Here is a 15,745-nt window from a genome sequence, read left to right as displayed (position 1 = left end):
TCAAGCAGATCTAGGACACAATCACCACCAAAAAGATATGTTTTTATTTAAATATGGGAGTACATCAACCTTCACCTTCTCAAGCAATGAGAATGTCACACTTGCAAACTTTGGAAGCAAATTGTCTTCAAAAACTACCTGCACTGACTCAATCGCTCTCAAAGTAAAATATTACTTTGGATTACAATAATGAATTTCACTCAAACAAATTCACTTATCGCTCCAAATTTACAAAATATGCACCTTATAACTCCACAAAATCACTTATTACTCCATTACATAAAGAATTAGAAATACTCCTTATCCCTCCAAAATGTACAAAAATCACCTCTTACTTCTCACTCCAAAAAAACTTATCACTCCAAAATACAAAACACTTATTTTCAAAAAAGAATTACCAACATTTCTTATCTAAAAAACTCCTCTCTCCAATAATAAAATTTTCCTTTCAATATTTTTTAAACTCCCAAAAAAATCATGAAATCACTTCAACCATAAATTACCTCTACCGCTCTTTTGAGGAAGTGTATAGTTAAGCTCGAGGCTAGGGCAATCATACACAGATCACTTGCCGAATCCTAGTCTAGTATGACTGTAAATATAAATGATAGTAGAATTTGTTTCCAGTGCTCCAACCTTGAGCTTTCTATGGTTCGATTCTCTATCATATTGCGCTAAAAACATAATTTCTCTCAAATCTATCCCTGCAATCCTTCCAATAGATTTTCAGTAGAATGTTGAATGTTCTCAGTTGAATGGTCTCACATGGCTAACATTACTGACGATATGAAAGGTGGAACGTATTTAGAAGCAGAAATTGAAAATCGTATGCAAGGGAGGAGGGTATCGGAGCCTGGAGCTGGACAACTGAACCCTCTCAACCCAAAAATGTATAACGTCATGTATAATGTTATCGATGATGTCGCCTCTTTGTTCCGTGAGAATTTCTATCATGGAGGTAGTGACGAGGTTGATCCTGGCTGCTAGAAAAAAGATTCTGACATTTAGAAATTTGTGGCCAACGGAGGAAGCTTAGATCAACTACTCGAAAAATTCATCTCGATAACGCACCCCTTGTTATAGACATATTTGGGCACATCAATCCAAAACTTATATGGCGATAAACTAGGACTCATCAATCCCTAAAAGAGTTGTTTCATACCCTAAAAGAACATAGTCATTTGAATACATCATAACCCAAAAGTTCCATCTGAGAAACCATCCAGAAATGGCCTAAACTAAACCATACTGACTGCTCCACTGGCAAAGTGCGATGCATACTGAGTGGTACATTGCTAGGGTGAAATGCATGCTGATTAGGCCTTCTATAGGGTGTGATGGGTGAGGATGGACAAATTTCTAAGACAGTTTGTTAGGTGGTTTCTCATGCAATCTTCTAGAAACTTCTCCTGTGCTACTTGCCTCTCTAAATTCACCCAAGGATGAATAAGGGATATGAGAGATCTCCAAATGGAACCAATTGTAACAAGTGGAATGACACTAATCAAACCCCATTGATGACTCACACCTTTGCACACATCTATAAATGGATCCTTCATCTAAGAGATCTAGAGGCTGGAATATTGTGAATTGCAAGGAAGTGCTAATAGTTTGTAATTGAGGAAAGAGCATTGTATTGTTTGTGTGATCTTGCTATTTCATGAGGTGAAGAGCGATTGAAGCTGGGAGGATGATGCTAGATCAGAAAACTGGGAAAGAGAGAAAGCAAGGGATTAAGCAGAAGTTCCAAGTTGGTTCCATTATCTTTCTCTTATCTCTCACACATAAAAGAAATCATTGAATTGCTTTAAACTGTTGTTTCTAGGGTAGCTACCAAACCTAGAGGGCTAGTCATTCGACAAGACACTAGTTTTCCCAGAAACAAATTGGCGAATCCACTAGGGAGAGAACATATGTTTGTTTGTTGTTACTGTTTATTTTGTAAACTATAGACAGAGCCTGAAGTCAGCCAGGTAGCATTCGAACTGCTTTTGCTCTGCAATTGCATAGTGGATGAATGCTACTTCAATCAATCTCTGGTTTAGTTTATGAATTAAAATTTGACTTACAAGCACATCTAGATTCCCTTTTGGTAGCTCAGTAACCTCTCAAGACATTCCTCTATACTTTGCTCTTTAATGTTCCTCAAAACTCAGCTTAACTCATTGAAAACAGCTGCACATTTGAGCCAAAACCCATTTCAGTTGCACTCCCTGGACCATCACATTGTCTTCCACTATAACCCAGTATGCATCGCACCTCCCAAGTGTAGTAAGTGTGATGCATCTTTATTTCTGTGAAGCTCGGGTGCGATGACTGACTGAACTCTTTTTCCATTCTAGAAATTGAGGGTTTTTGACCTTGTTTTCAGTTTTGTTTAGTTGTTTTGCTGCAAATGAACAGTGCCTCCTTACTGAAGCCTACTTGCATCACATAGATCAACCTCCATTAGATTCAGATTAGTGAGTGTTTTTGTGTATTTTTTCGTCATTTACAATCCTTTGTCAAAAAATTGTTTAAATCGATTTGTCACTTTGGTACAAAAAGTGTCGTAATTGTTGTTTTGTGTCGAAAAGAGAAGTGTCGTGAATTCTTCCTTCCCTTAATAATAGATTGAAATTTTCTTCATGTATTTTGTTTCATTTGTTTATATTTGAAGTGTCAAAAGAATTTTTTTTCTTCAAAATTGAAAAGTGTCGTTGAGTCTTCCTTTTTCTTTTGAAGAATAAATTGTCAAAAATGTCGCTTTGAGTAAAGTATTTCAGATCTTTGCTGCATTTAGTTTTCCTTTTTGGCATTTTTCACAGTAAGGAGAATGAAAAAAATACATGCATTTGCATTTAGAAATTGTAGATTTGTGTGCGAAAAGATGATTTAGGAAAATGCACTTGTGTGTGCTCTTTGCTCTTTGATCTTTGCACTGTTATTTTCCTTCCCTAGTAGCTAGGATTTTCATTGCTCAAAATAAACAAATATTTTTTATCATTGTAGATTGCATTTTAGGAATTTCAAATCATCATCACGTGGTGAACCATTGAAAGGCAAACTCTAAACAAGATCAACTTTAAAATAAATTTCAATGAACCTAACAACGCTTTGGAACTTAATGCAACATATCTAGAGTTCTAGGCTAGAGACATGTTCTGGCGTCATTATAACTAGTGGCTATCATTTTCATTGAGGGTTGGGTGATTATTCCTCCTCCTTGATACGACAAGTGCTAGCACAAACTTGTGCTCCTCATACCGTTGTGTATATATTGGGAGACCATAATAGGCTTAAATCCTTTATCCATAGGAAGCCAAGTCTGCCACCTTATTGATTGCAATGCACTAAACACAACATTCGGGAAGATTGACTGTCGTACATAAGTCCCTGGTAATTTCCCTTTAATTTATCACCAAGGTGTATATTGCAATTTTACGATTGGTTTGGTAATCCCTCTGTCTAGATTTTCCAGAGTAGTCGCTTTCGTTCCTTTTCAACTATTTAAAAGAAAAGTTCCATCTGAGCACTTGTCCTTTCAGACTCATTAAAAATCGAAGGACACTAAAGTCATCTTTAGCTTTTTCTCAACTCTTAAAAACTGAAAAATCAAGTTGTGTCCAAGCATCATTAAAATTAATTGAATTCGGAATAACATCCCTGTTCCTTAGTTGATCTTAGGTTGAGATAAATGGAGACAAATCCGGAGTCCACCAATCAAGGAATCCCTTTTGGGGGGAATCCTAGTCCTTTTCCTTCTTGGGGAAATATTGGTGCTCCTTATATGGCTGCATTATCCCTTTTGGGACTTACCATTGGCCTGCCAGTATGGCTGTTTTCAACCTCTTTGGTTCAAAATGGGGGTACACCTTCAACAAAACAAAATCAACCGCCATTTGATCCTGAAGTTGACCCTTCGCCTTCTTTCTCGTTTATTTCTCCCTCCCCTTCTTCCTCTTTGCTTGGTGAAAGTAGTGATACTAGTAACCAAGTGGCTGAGAGGAAGAAGAAAGGGAAGGAGAAGAAGAAGAATTCAATTCAGCACAGGGGCAACCAAGCAACCATTACTTTGAATGCATCATCTGATGAAAATCCATCCATTAAACTTCCCAAACCCAAATTTCCATGCATAATTTGTGCGGGAGACCATTTTCATGGAGATTGTCCTCACTTTCCTCAGATCTTGAAAGAATGGTCTTCCCGTTCACACCATCTGGTGTCATCAACCTTTGGAGATCATGTTCGTAACACACCATCAACCATTGATAGTAAAGTTCATGGACGAAAGGGAAAGGTCAAGATTCCATCTAGGTTATGTGAAGGTCATCATTCCATTCACCTTTGTCCCATTTTAGATGAAGCCAAAAGAGTGTTGGATAACTATCCTTTTTCATCGCAGTGACTTCCATATGGCTACAAGAAACTCTTCCTAAGTCCTTCACTAGTTGAAAAACCGACTGACTTAAATAAACCATCGGTCGAAACCACTCTCTCTAAAAGTGAATCTTATGAGTCTATACCCGACCAAAGTCAACAGGTCGAGGTAACAGTTGACCCAATTTCACCTTCAGTGAATCGTACCCTTCCCGAAGAGAGTGAAAATGATATTGTTCAAGTTCGTTTTGTTACTTTGGATTCTAACGAACTTGGGGGCAATCCACCTGTTACATCTAGTCAAGAAGAAAACCTTCCAGTTCTTGTAACACAAGGGGTTAATCCTCCCATTTCTTCGGTACCCCCTCCAAGTAGTCTAGTCACTTCCTTTGATTGGAATTGACTAGCAAGATCCCACCTTCCTTCTTATGTACCTTTCCGGATCATAGTACAAGTTTGTAAAATGATCGTGTCTAGCACTATTATAGATGAAGGTGCATCAGTGAGTATCCTTTCCTCAACTGCTTGGAAAGCACTTGGTTCGCCACCGCTTATGCCTGTTACATAGAATCTGTTAGGCTTTAACAAAGGAACCAGTCGACCATTAGGGATCCTTCCTAAGTTACCTATCACTTTGGGAGGGAAAATCGTTCATCTGAACATGATGGTAGTCCCAAAGCTGTTAGATTACAATTTACTTATTGGGCGTGACTATGTTTATAACATGGAAGCTATTGTTTCAACACTCTTCTGAGTGATGTGTTTCCCGCATGAAGGCAAAATTGTCACCATTGACCAGCTTTCATTTCCCGGTCCAAACATAGCTCCAAGTCAATCATCATCCCTAAGTATCCATTTGCATCAACGGTATCAATTGAACCTTCAATCCATCCACCTGATAGCCATGAGTAGTCTGGTGAATGTAATGAAGCTTGGGGGGCATGCATCAAATGGTAAAGATAAGTTTCCCTGTAGGTTATATGATTGGTCTATTGCACCATTCACCTTTGTCTATTTTGGACGAAGCCAAAGAGGTGTTGACCATTCACCTTTGTCTATTATGGACGAGGCCAAAGAGGTGTTGGATAACTGTCTTGCCTCACCGCAATGACTTCCATCTGGTTACAAGAGACTCTTTTTTTCATCATGCTGGGGGCATGCAAACCAAGTCCAAGCATAGTTTCCCATGGTTCATGCTTGTCTAAAAATGAACCCATTTTCAATTTTATTTTCAAGCATAGTTTTGTCGTTTTGAGCTTGTGTAAAAATGAAACGAACTTCAAGAATAGTTTTGTCATTTCAAGCTTGTGTAAAAATGAAACTGACTTCAAGCATAGTTCTTCATTTGGAGCTTATGTAAAAATGAAATTGAATTCAAGCATAGTTTGTTCATTTCAAGCTTGTGTAAATATGAAACTGAATCCAAGCATAGTTCCCCATGGTTCAAGCTTGTCTAAAAATGAACCCATTTTCAAATTTTAACCCTTGTGATTTCCATTCTATCAGCCTTTTGAGCCTTGGTTGTGTACAGCCCATCACCACCATCCCTTTGGCTGATCATACGCTTTCACTTGGTTGTTTTACCCTTTTTGAGGAACAGTTGCAATGAGTGGTCGTATTAGTGTTGGGTCCCTATAATACTAGTGATTACCCCATTACTATTGTAGTTATACCCCTTATTTATATTGTTGTTCCCCTATTACCCCCATATTGTTATTTCTGTGCCCCATAGAATCCCTCTATTGTTATTTTTGTGGCTTTATATTATTATTGTTAGGTCGGCTGGATTATATTGTGACTCCTTAGACTCCTATATATAGAAAGGAGGTTTTGTCATTTGTATCATCCAAGAATTGTTCATTTATGTAATGTAAAGGAGGTTGCCCCCTCGAAGAGGCTGAATTCTAAGGCGTTGATATTTCTTTTCTATCTTTTCTTGAGCTGGTTTCATAACATTTGGTATCAGAGCTTTGGATTCTAGGGTTTCGCTGCTCCAAACAGGTCATCGTGGCATTTTCGCTATAACTTTTTTTCTGTGACGTTTCAGAAGTCGCAAAAAAAACCCATTTGAGAAGAAATCGCGCTGAACCTTGGGTCCGAATTTCAGAGCTTTTTGCGCGATATTTTCAGAGATATGATCTGAGGAAGTTGGTCTTTTTGCAGACTCCTGAATTACACTCAAAACAGGTGACCTGGGGAAAATCATCATAACTTTCTTTCTGAACATCGGATTGAAATTTTATAAGAAGGTACAGAAAGAGGATGGATTGCAGTTTTCTTTTATATATTTTTCAGAGTCAAAGGTTGAAACAGTGACACGTGGCACTTCATACAAGTTCGCTCTACTGAAATAGTCTATAATCAGGTCACTGCGGGAGATTGTGCATAACTCTTTCTTGGAGAATCCAATTTGGATCAAACTAGTGGCATTGGAAAGAGGACATACAAGGCTACTACAGATCACAATTTTAGAACTGGATGATTCGAAATTACAGAGATACATCAGATTCAATATCAGGCTTCTACAAAGTAAAAAAAGGTGTGTAGTTTTTTTTTTTTTTTTTTTTTAATTTTTGCATAAGCTTGGTTTGAAGGAATTCAAAGGGCATAGTAAAGCATTATTATCGGTAACTGATGCCCCGAGGAAAGAAAATGCAAACACCTAGTAAGGAACCTGAAAGCTCTAGCATGACTCATGAAGAAGAGGAAGAAATGCTACATGATATATCAAAATTACAAGAACAAGTGCAACAAATGTCACGCTCACAAAAGCTAATAGATGCTAAGATAAATGGCGTGGAATCTAAGATAAATGGCGTGGAATCTAAGATAAAGGGCATGGAAGCTAAGATGGATGATCTGAAGACATATTTGAGGACAGATTTGAAGACAGACATGGCAGATTTGAAGACAGATTTGACAAATTTTCTACAAGAAATACTTACTAATGGTGAAAAGGTTGTAAAGGAAACTCATGATGTGAACAAAAGAAATGTTAATCATGATTCCATAGACTCTAATGTTGGATCGAAGACCCACCATATTCCAAAAATCGATATGAGGAAGTTTGATGGCAAGGATCCCGCCACATGGATATTACAGATGGAGCAATTCTTCGATCTCAATAATGTGCAAAACACACAAAAGGTACGTATGGCAACTTTATATTTGGAACCAAATCAGTTTGTATGGTATCAATGGCTTTGTTCTCGTAAACAATTTATCACTTGGGCAATTTTTACGGAAGAATTGATAGCACATTATGAGGATACAAAAAGCAACACTTTTTTTAGCCAATTGATAAGTCTCAAACAAAAGGGTTCAATAATGGAGCACATTGAGGAGTTCCAAAAATTGAACATAAGGGTAAAAGATATTCCAGAGGAGCATAGGATTGATGTGTTCATAGGGTCTTTAAAGGATAATATCCAACATGATGTGCGCCTTTGGGAACCTGATTCATTAGAGAAGGCATTCAGGTTAGCAAGAAAAATGGAAAGCAAAATTATGGCAACTAGGAAGCATACCATTCACAACTATAAAGACGGAAGTGTTGTTGCCCATAGTCTTCCACAACCTACAAGGTTGACACCACAACAATTGGAAGAAAAAAGAGCAAAAGGGCTTTGTTACAATTGTGATAGCAAATACACAAAAGGTCATAAGTGTGCTGAGAAGAAATTATTCTACATAGATTGTGAAGAGGAAGAAGAAAAGGAGCAAGAAAGGTCAAAAGAAGAGGATATATTCCAGGAACAAAGCCTAGATGAAGAACAAATAAATCCGACCATATCTTGTAATGCATTGGCAGGAATTACCACTCCTCAAACCATCAAGATAGAAGGACAAATCAAGAAGAAAAAGGTAATAGTGTTGATTGATTCAGGAAGCACCCACAATTTTATTCATTGTAAGGTAGCAAAAGAATTGAATTGCTTCCTATATCCAGCACCAGAGTGTCAAGTGATGATTGCAAATGGAGGAACAATAAATTGTTCTGGAAAGTGCCATAATATCAAGCTATCCATGGGAGAATATGTATTGACTAGCCCAATGCTTTCCATTCCAATGGGAGGTGCTGATGTTGTACTAGGAGTCCAATGGCTACAATCCTTGGGTACAATAGCTTTTAATTTTCAAGAACTTTTCATGAAATTTTCTGTGGAAGGAAAGGAAGTTGAATTAAGGGGTATTGCAGGGAAACCAGGAAAGATAATCAGCTCTAATGGCATGACAAAGCTTCTAAAAAAGGAGCAAAGAGGTGTAATTGCACAATTATGTTCGCTAGATGTTTCCACATTGGAATCATCTATTTCTCCAGATCTCCAAAAAGTCCTGGACAATCATTCCAAGGTATTTGAGACTCCCAAAGGTCTCCCACCTATGCGTGATCATGATCATGCTATTCATCTGATTCCAGGAAGTGTTCCTCCAAACATCAGGCCGTACAGATATCCATATGTCCAAAAAAGTGAAATTGAACGTATGGTTGCAGAAATGCTAGAGGCTGGTATAATTCAACCGAGTCAAAGTTCTTTCTCAGCTCCAGTAGTATTGGTGCACAAGAAGGATGGATCATGGCGCATGTGTCCAGATTATAGGGAGCTCAACAAGCTCACTATTAAAGATAAGTTCCCCATTCCTGTCATTGATGAATTACTGGATGAATTGCATGGATCAATTTACTTCACCAAGTTGGATCTTCGTTCGGGATATCATCAAATCAGAATGAAGATTGAAGACATTCCGAAAACGGCATTTAGAACTCATGAGGGTCATTATGAATTTTTGGTCATGCCTTTTGGCCTTACCAATGCACCTTCAACATTTCAAGGTTTGATGAATTCAATTTTCAAACCATTCCTTAGAAAATTTGTGTTAGTATTTTTTGATGATATACTAATCTACAGCAAGTCTTGGAAGGATCATGTTGAACATGTTGACAAGGTGCTACAACTATTGGAGGAGAAACAATTATATGCAAAAAGATCCAAATGTTTCTTTGGAGTCCAGGAGGTGGAATATTTGGGTCATATTGTATCTCATGAAGGAGTTAAGGTAGACCCTAGCAAAATTAAAGCCATTAAGGAATGGAAAATCCCCACATCCATAAAGCATCTGCGAGGATTTCTTGGGTTGACAGGGTATTATCGCAAGTTTGTTAAGAATTATGGGAGAATAGCAGCACCTCTAACAACATTATTGAAGAAAGATTCATTTTCATGGACTCCGGAAGCAACAAAGGCCTTTAAACATCTTAAAGAGGCAATGTGCCAAGCACCGGTCTTAGCTACACCGGACTTCACAAAAACCTTTATTGTGGAATGTGATGCTTCAGGAAATGGAATTGGTGATGTTCTAATGCAAGATGAAAGACCCATTGCTTTTGAAAGTCGTCCAATCAAGGGAAAGTTTTTAAGAAAAGCTATTTATGAGAAGGAAATGTTGGCAATACTCCATGCACTTAAGAAATGGCGACCCTACCTAATGGGAAGACACTTCAAGGTAAAAACGGATCATGATAGCCTTAAATACTTTTTAGAACAAAGATTATCCTCTGAAGAGCAACAAAAGTGGGTCACAAAGATGTTGGGTTATGACTTTGAAATCATCTACAAAAAAGGGAAGCAAAATGTGGTGGCAGATGCACTCTCAAGAAAGGATGAGGATATGGAAGCATTGTTGTGTGCCATTTCTATTATCCAACCAGATTGGATAAACGAAGCAAAGGAGGAATGGAAGAATGACGAAGAAGTGTGGGCACTTATTCGAAAGCTACAACAAGATTCCAGTACTTCTGATACATTTAGCTGGAAAAATGATTCGTTATGGTACAAAGATCGCTTATACCTCTGTAAGAATTCCCAGCTAAAACAAAAGATTCTTATGGAATTGCACACTTCTCCCTTAGGAGGGCACTCAGGATTTTTAAAAACTTACCACAGGGTTAAGAAGGAATTTTTTTGGGATGGCCTTAAATCAGATATTCAAAAGTTTGTGGCGGAATGTTTGGTTTGCCAACAAAATAAAGTTGAAACAATTAAGACACCGGTTCTATTACAACCTTTATCCATTCCAAGCCAACGTTGGGAGGAGGTTTCAATGGATTTTATCACAGGTTTACCCAAGTCTGAGGGAAAGAGTGTCATCATGGTGGTAGTTGACAGACTTACCAAGTATGCACACTTTTGTGCATTATCACATCCATTTAAAGCCAGTACAGTTTCTACTGCATTTATGGAAACAGTTCAAAAGCTACATGGAAACCCAAAGATTATTGTAAGTGACAGAGATCCCATTTTCACTGGAAATTTTTGGACAAAATTATTTTCTTGTCTTGGTACTCAGTTAGCTCATAGCTCATCTTATCATCCTCAATCTGATGGGAAAACTGAGATAGTAAACAAATGTTTGGAAGGATATCTTCGTTGCTTTGTATCTGATAAACAGACACAATGGGTCAAATGGTTGCCTCTGGCTGAATGGTGGTATAACACTTCCTTCCATACAGCAACAAAAATGACCCCATTTATGGCACTTTATGGGTACCAACCACCATCAATCACATCATATTTAAGAGAAAATTCTAAGGTTCAGGCAGTGGAACATCACATCGAACATCAACAACAAGTCCTCCAACTCTTAAAGGATAACCTCGTGTTGGCACAAAATAGAATGAAACAACAGGCAGATCAACATCGCAGTGAAAGAAGTTTTGATGTAGGTGATTGGGTATTCCTACGGCTACAACCATATAAGCAAATGTCCCTAAAGCAAGCTAAGAAGGATAATAAATTATCACCAAAGTATTATGGTCCGTACAAGGTGTTGGAAAAGATTGGTACTATGGCATACAAATTGGAGCTTCCTGCAGCTTCTCGATTGCACCCAGTTTTCCATGTTTCATGTTTAAAGAAGGTTATAGGCGACAAGCTCCCAGTTCAAACAATATTGCCAGAACTTGACGAGGAAGGAAAAATTATATTGGAACCGGAAGCAGTCACAGAAACAAGAACTCGACAGCTACGAAATCGATCAATTTCAGAGTATCTTATCAAGTGGAAGAACTTATCCGCTGAAGATTCCACATGGGAGGATGAGAATTTTATGCAGAAGTATCCAGAACTGCTCAAGCATTGAGGACAACACTTTTTTGAAGGAGAGGGGCATGTTGGGTCCCTATAATACTAGTGATTACCCCATTACTATTGTAGTTATACCCCTTATTTATATTGTTGTGCCCCTATTACCCCCATATTGTTATTTCTGTGCCCCATAGAATCCCTCTATTGTTATTTTTGTGGCTTTATATTATTATTGTTAGGTCGGCTAGATTATATTGTGACTCCTTAGACTCCTATATATAGAAAGGAGGTTTTGTCATTTGTATCATCCAAGAATTGTTCATTTATGTAATGTAAAGGAGGTTTCCCCCTCGAAGAGGCTGAATTCTAAGGCATTGATCTTTCTTTTCTATCTTTTCTTGAGCTGGTTTCATAACAATTAGCCAGCCTCTTCACAGAAATCAACATGTTTTGAGAAGTTCCAAAATCACCGAAACCAGTTGCTACCCTAGAGAACACTCGTTCCTCAAAATAGAGTCCTCTTTAAACTCTTTTCAGACTCGTTAAACATGAAAAGATTGTCGAGTGCTTGTCTTTTTCAGCTCATTAAAGTGATTGGAAAAGTCAGCCCTTTTGTATTATTTTATCCTTTTTCGGACCTAAGGGATTATTTCATGAAAAAGAACTTTTGGAGTTTTCTTTTCGTCCCTTTTCAAACTCTCTAAACATGAAAATGACTAAGTTATCCTTGTCATTAAACTCATTAAAACAATAGTTACAAACTTGTCCATCTAGACGAGACTGAGTTTCATTGTCGCTAGACTCGTTAAAACATTAAATAGCGACAGGTTTGCCTGAAGGGAAAATTATAGAACAAGAATATGTTATCCTCCTCAAGCTTGACAAAAATAAAGAGGTACTAGTCAGCAATGACTGGGGAAAAAGGGAAAAAAATTGAAGAATTTATGGTAGCAAGTCGCTCTTGAACATGACACTTTCACTTCATCTCCATTATTGAGTTGGGTTGGGTTATTCCGTTCACTGGTCATCTCACCATTGGTCTTTCATACCATCCATCTTTTGGGGTTAACGCTACCAATTCATCTCAATGTCACTGACATGTTCAAGAGAAGTCATTCAGTTGAGAAACCACCATCCAGTTAATGTCTCATCCACTGCAATACCTCCAACCTTCATTTTTTCATGACCGCTATTCCTGAACCTTGTGTCATCAATTCATTTTCACCTCCACAAATCATTTGCTGTGTTTCGTGTCATAGATGTGGGATACATCAAGGCCCTACTATGATGAGTCACTTCTTGTCGACATCAGCTCATTATTTAAGAAGTTGACTTAGAAACACCCCTTTCAGTGCTTTGAAGCTTGCATACATCAATGGAAAGTTTCTCACTTCCGGCGATAGGTTGACATCAATGGCCTTTGACCGAAAGATTTTGCATGGTGTTCGACATCGGATCATATATTCACACCACGTGAATTGTACTGTAGTACCTTGAGGGTCAATATCATTATTATTGATTCCTCTCACGTCTGTTAACAGCTTACATCATTGGCTGGTAATCAGGCGATGTATTTCCATGTTCAACTTCAGAACATCTCTTCACATGGATTGACTTGTACATCGGGTGAAGATTGAACGAGTTTGAAGACCTCGGATATAGTTTCATCCATCCGGGATGCGATATATTCAGGGATATAAAAACATCAAAGGTAGAAAGGCTCTACATAGATGGTCATCCTACCCATGGATGATGACTCTATATCTGAAGAATCACCAGTTTGTATCTGCAGACAACTATCTGATCTATGTACATGAAATGAATTTATAAAGTTGAGCATGGGAATGCCTCCCTCAGCTATATCATGAAAATTATATCATGATGATGTATTGTGTTGTAATTTATGCAGGTCACCTTCGAGTTCGAAACTTCGGATCCTCATGATAAAGCATTTCACCCGACATCAATATTTACGACTTCATGCTTTAGGGGGCAACTGCTATAGACATATTTGGGCACATCAACCCCAAACTTATATGTCAATAAACTAGGGCTCATAAACCCCTAAAATAGTTGTTTCATACCCTAAAATAACATAGTCATCTGAATACATCATTCCCCAAAAGTTCCATCTAAGAAACCATCTAGAAATGACCTAAATTAAACCATACTGATTGCTCCACTAGCAAAGTGCGATGCATACTGAGTGGTACACTGCCAGGGTGTGATGCATACTAATTAGGCCTTCTATAGGGTGCGATGGGTGAGGATGGACAAATGTTTGAGACAGTTTTCTAGGTGGTTGCTGATGGAATCTTCTAGAAACTTCTCCTGTGCCACTTGCCTCTCTGAACGCCTAACGATGAATAAGGGATCTGAGAGATCTCCAAATGGAACCAATTTTAACAAGTGGAATGACACTAATCAAACCCCATGGATGCCTCACACCCTTGCACACATCTATAAATGGATCCCTCATCTAAGAGATCTAGAGGCTGGAATATTGTGAATTGCAAGGAAGTGTTGATAGTTTGTAATTGAGGAAAGAGCATTGTATTGTTGGTGTGATCTTGCTATTTCATGAGGTGAAGAGGGATTGAAGCTGGCAGGATGATGCTGGATCAGATAACTGGGTTGTAATTCTCCCTTATATTAATAAAGTTCTTCAAGTTTTCTTCCATATGATTGTGCATTTGTGAATTCTATAATTTGTTCATTATATATCTGATTCTGTAATGTTTATGTTGTAATAGATCATGATGCTTTGATGGTTCTTTGTTGCTGTACTTGTGCAGGTATTATCCAAGTGTGTTAAGTACGGGGAGGAGTTGCGAGATCTGTCAAAGGGGAGAGAGAGCAAGAAAGCGATTAAGTGGAAGTTCCATGTTGGTTCCATTATCTTTCTCTTATCTATCACACATAGAAGAAATCATTGAATTGCTTTAAACTGTTGTTTCTAGGGTAGCTGCCAAACCTAGAGGGCTAGTCATTCTACAAGACACTAGTTTTCCCAGAAACACCCTACATTACTGCTCACAACAAGACTGCAATTTATTGGGAGGACATCTTGCTGGATGACACTGTGAAGGTGAGACCCCAAATTCTACCAAGGGAAACCACGATTCTCCAGACGTGGAACAATGGCCCCAATAACACGAAGCACATTACTTCCATTGGCTATCGAGTCATCATTTCATTGGCGGATTTTTATTATCTTGACTGTGGCCATGGAGGTTGGGTTCGAAATGATAGCTGATATGATGGGCAGATAAGTGACGCTTCAGCCAGCCCATTTAATTACAATGGTGGTAATGGTGGCTCGTGGTGTGCGCCCTTCAAGACCTGGCAAAGAATCTATGACTACGATATCAATTATGGACTGAGTGAGGAAGAATCAAAGCTGGTCTTGGGAGGAGAGGTGGCCCTCTGGTCTGAACAATTAGACAAGACAGGTATGGATGGCCGAATCTAGCCAAGAGCATCTGCAATGGCTGAGATGTTATGGTCTAGGAACAGGGATCATGATGGTAAAAAGAGATATGTAAAGGTCATCGACAGATTGACCCAATGGAGATACAGAATGGTTAAGAGACGTATTGACACAGAGTCTCTTCACACTCAATAGAGATTCAAATAGATGGTAGGTCTCCATGCTCACTAATGGATGGCATGAATTTTAGATACCGTCAATGTGCCAGTGAAAATAAAATATCAGAATGTTACCAGTTCTCCAACAAATGGCATGAGATATGAATGTAAAAAATGTCTCCCCTTCTGATTCCATTGCCATGATCATAATATAATTAATAGGTTTCCATGGAAGACTACCATGGAGTCCGTCAGACCCTAAGAGCCATTGATTCTCTAATACCACATGAAGAGATTTAAGAAACTAATAATAAACCACTCATACAATAAATATTAGAAATATAGAACAACTAGACATGGCAAAAAAAGCATGATAGACTTTCCTGTAGTCTCTCATTCTCATGAATTTCATTATTAAAATAATGTTTATGATACATATGAATACATGAGGAAGTTGTCTCAAGATAGTGTGTCTATCCTGAACAAACTTGGTTGAGATATTTTCTAAACAAAACACTAATCTAGGAGAACTAGTTGGAGAGAATATCTCATCCTAACTAAACTCCCTAGTTTGAGGAACTAACTCCTAATTATCAAGATTTGATTTATTTAATTATAATTTTGGATTTATAATTGTTTTATTATGAGAGTGAGGCTAACAAAATCTCCACAATTACCTGAGGAAACCAGAACTGAATCTAGTGAAATGGTAA

General features: G+C 38.1%; 1 pseudogene; it reads left to right on the top strand.

Moving 5' to 3' along the window:
• The first annotated feature begins 765 nt into the window (after window positions 1-765).
• On the top strand, window positions 766-15,069 carry LOC149211929 (beta-hexosaminidase 2 pseudogene; annotated as a pseudogene).
• Window positions 15,070-15,745: the final 676 nt, after the last annotated feature.

The sequence above is a fragment of the Pinus tabuliformis genome, chromosome 1_1 (genome assembly GCF_031772625.1).
Source record: "Pinus tabuliformis cultivar Carrire ecotype Pingquan chromosome 1_1, CPIR1, whole genome shotgun sequence".
Lineage (NCBI taxonomy): Eukaryota > Viridiplantae > Streptophyta > Pinopsida > Pinales > Pinaceae > Pinus > Pinus tabuliformis.
Note: the sequence above shows the minus strand (reverse complement) of the source record. Positions and strands in the feature narration are given on the sequence as shown.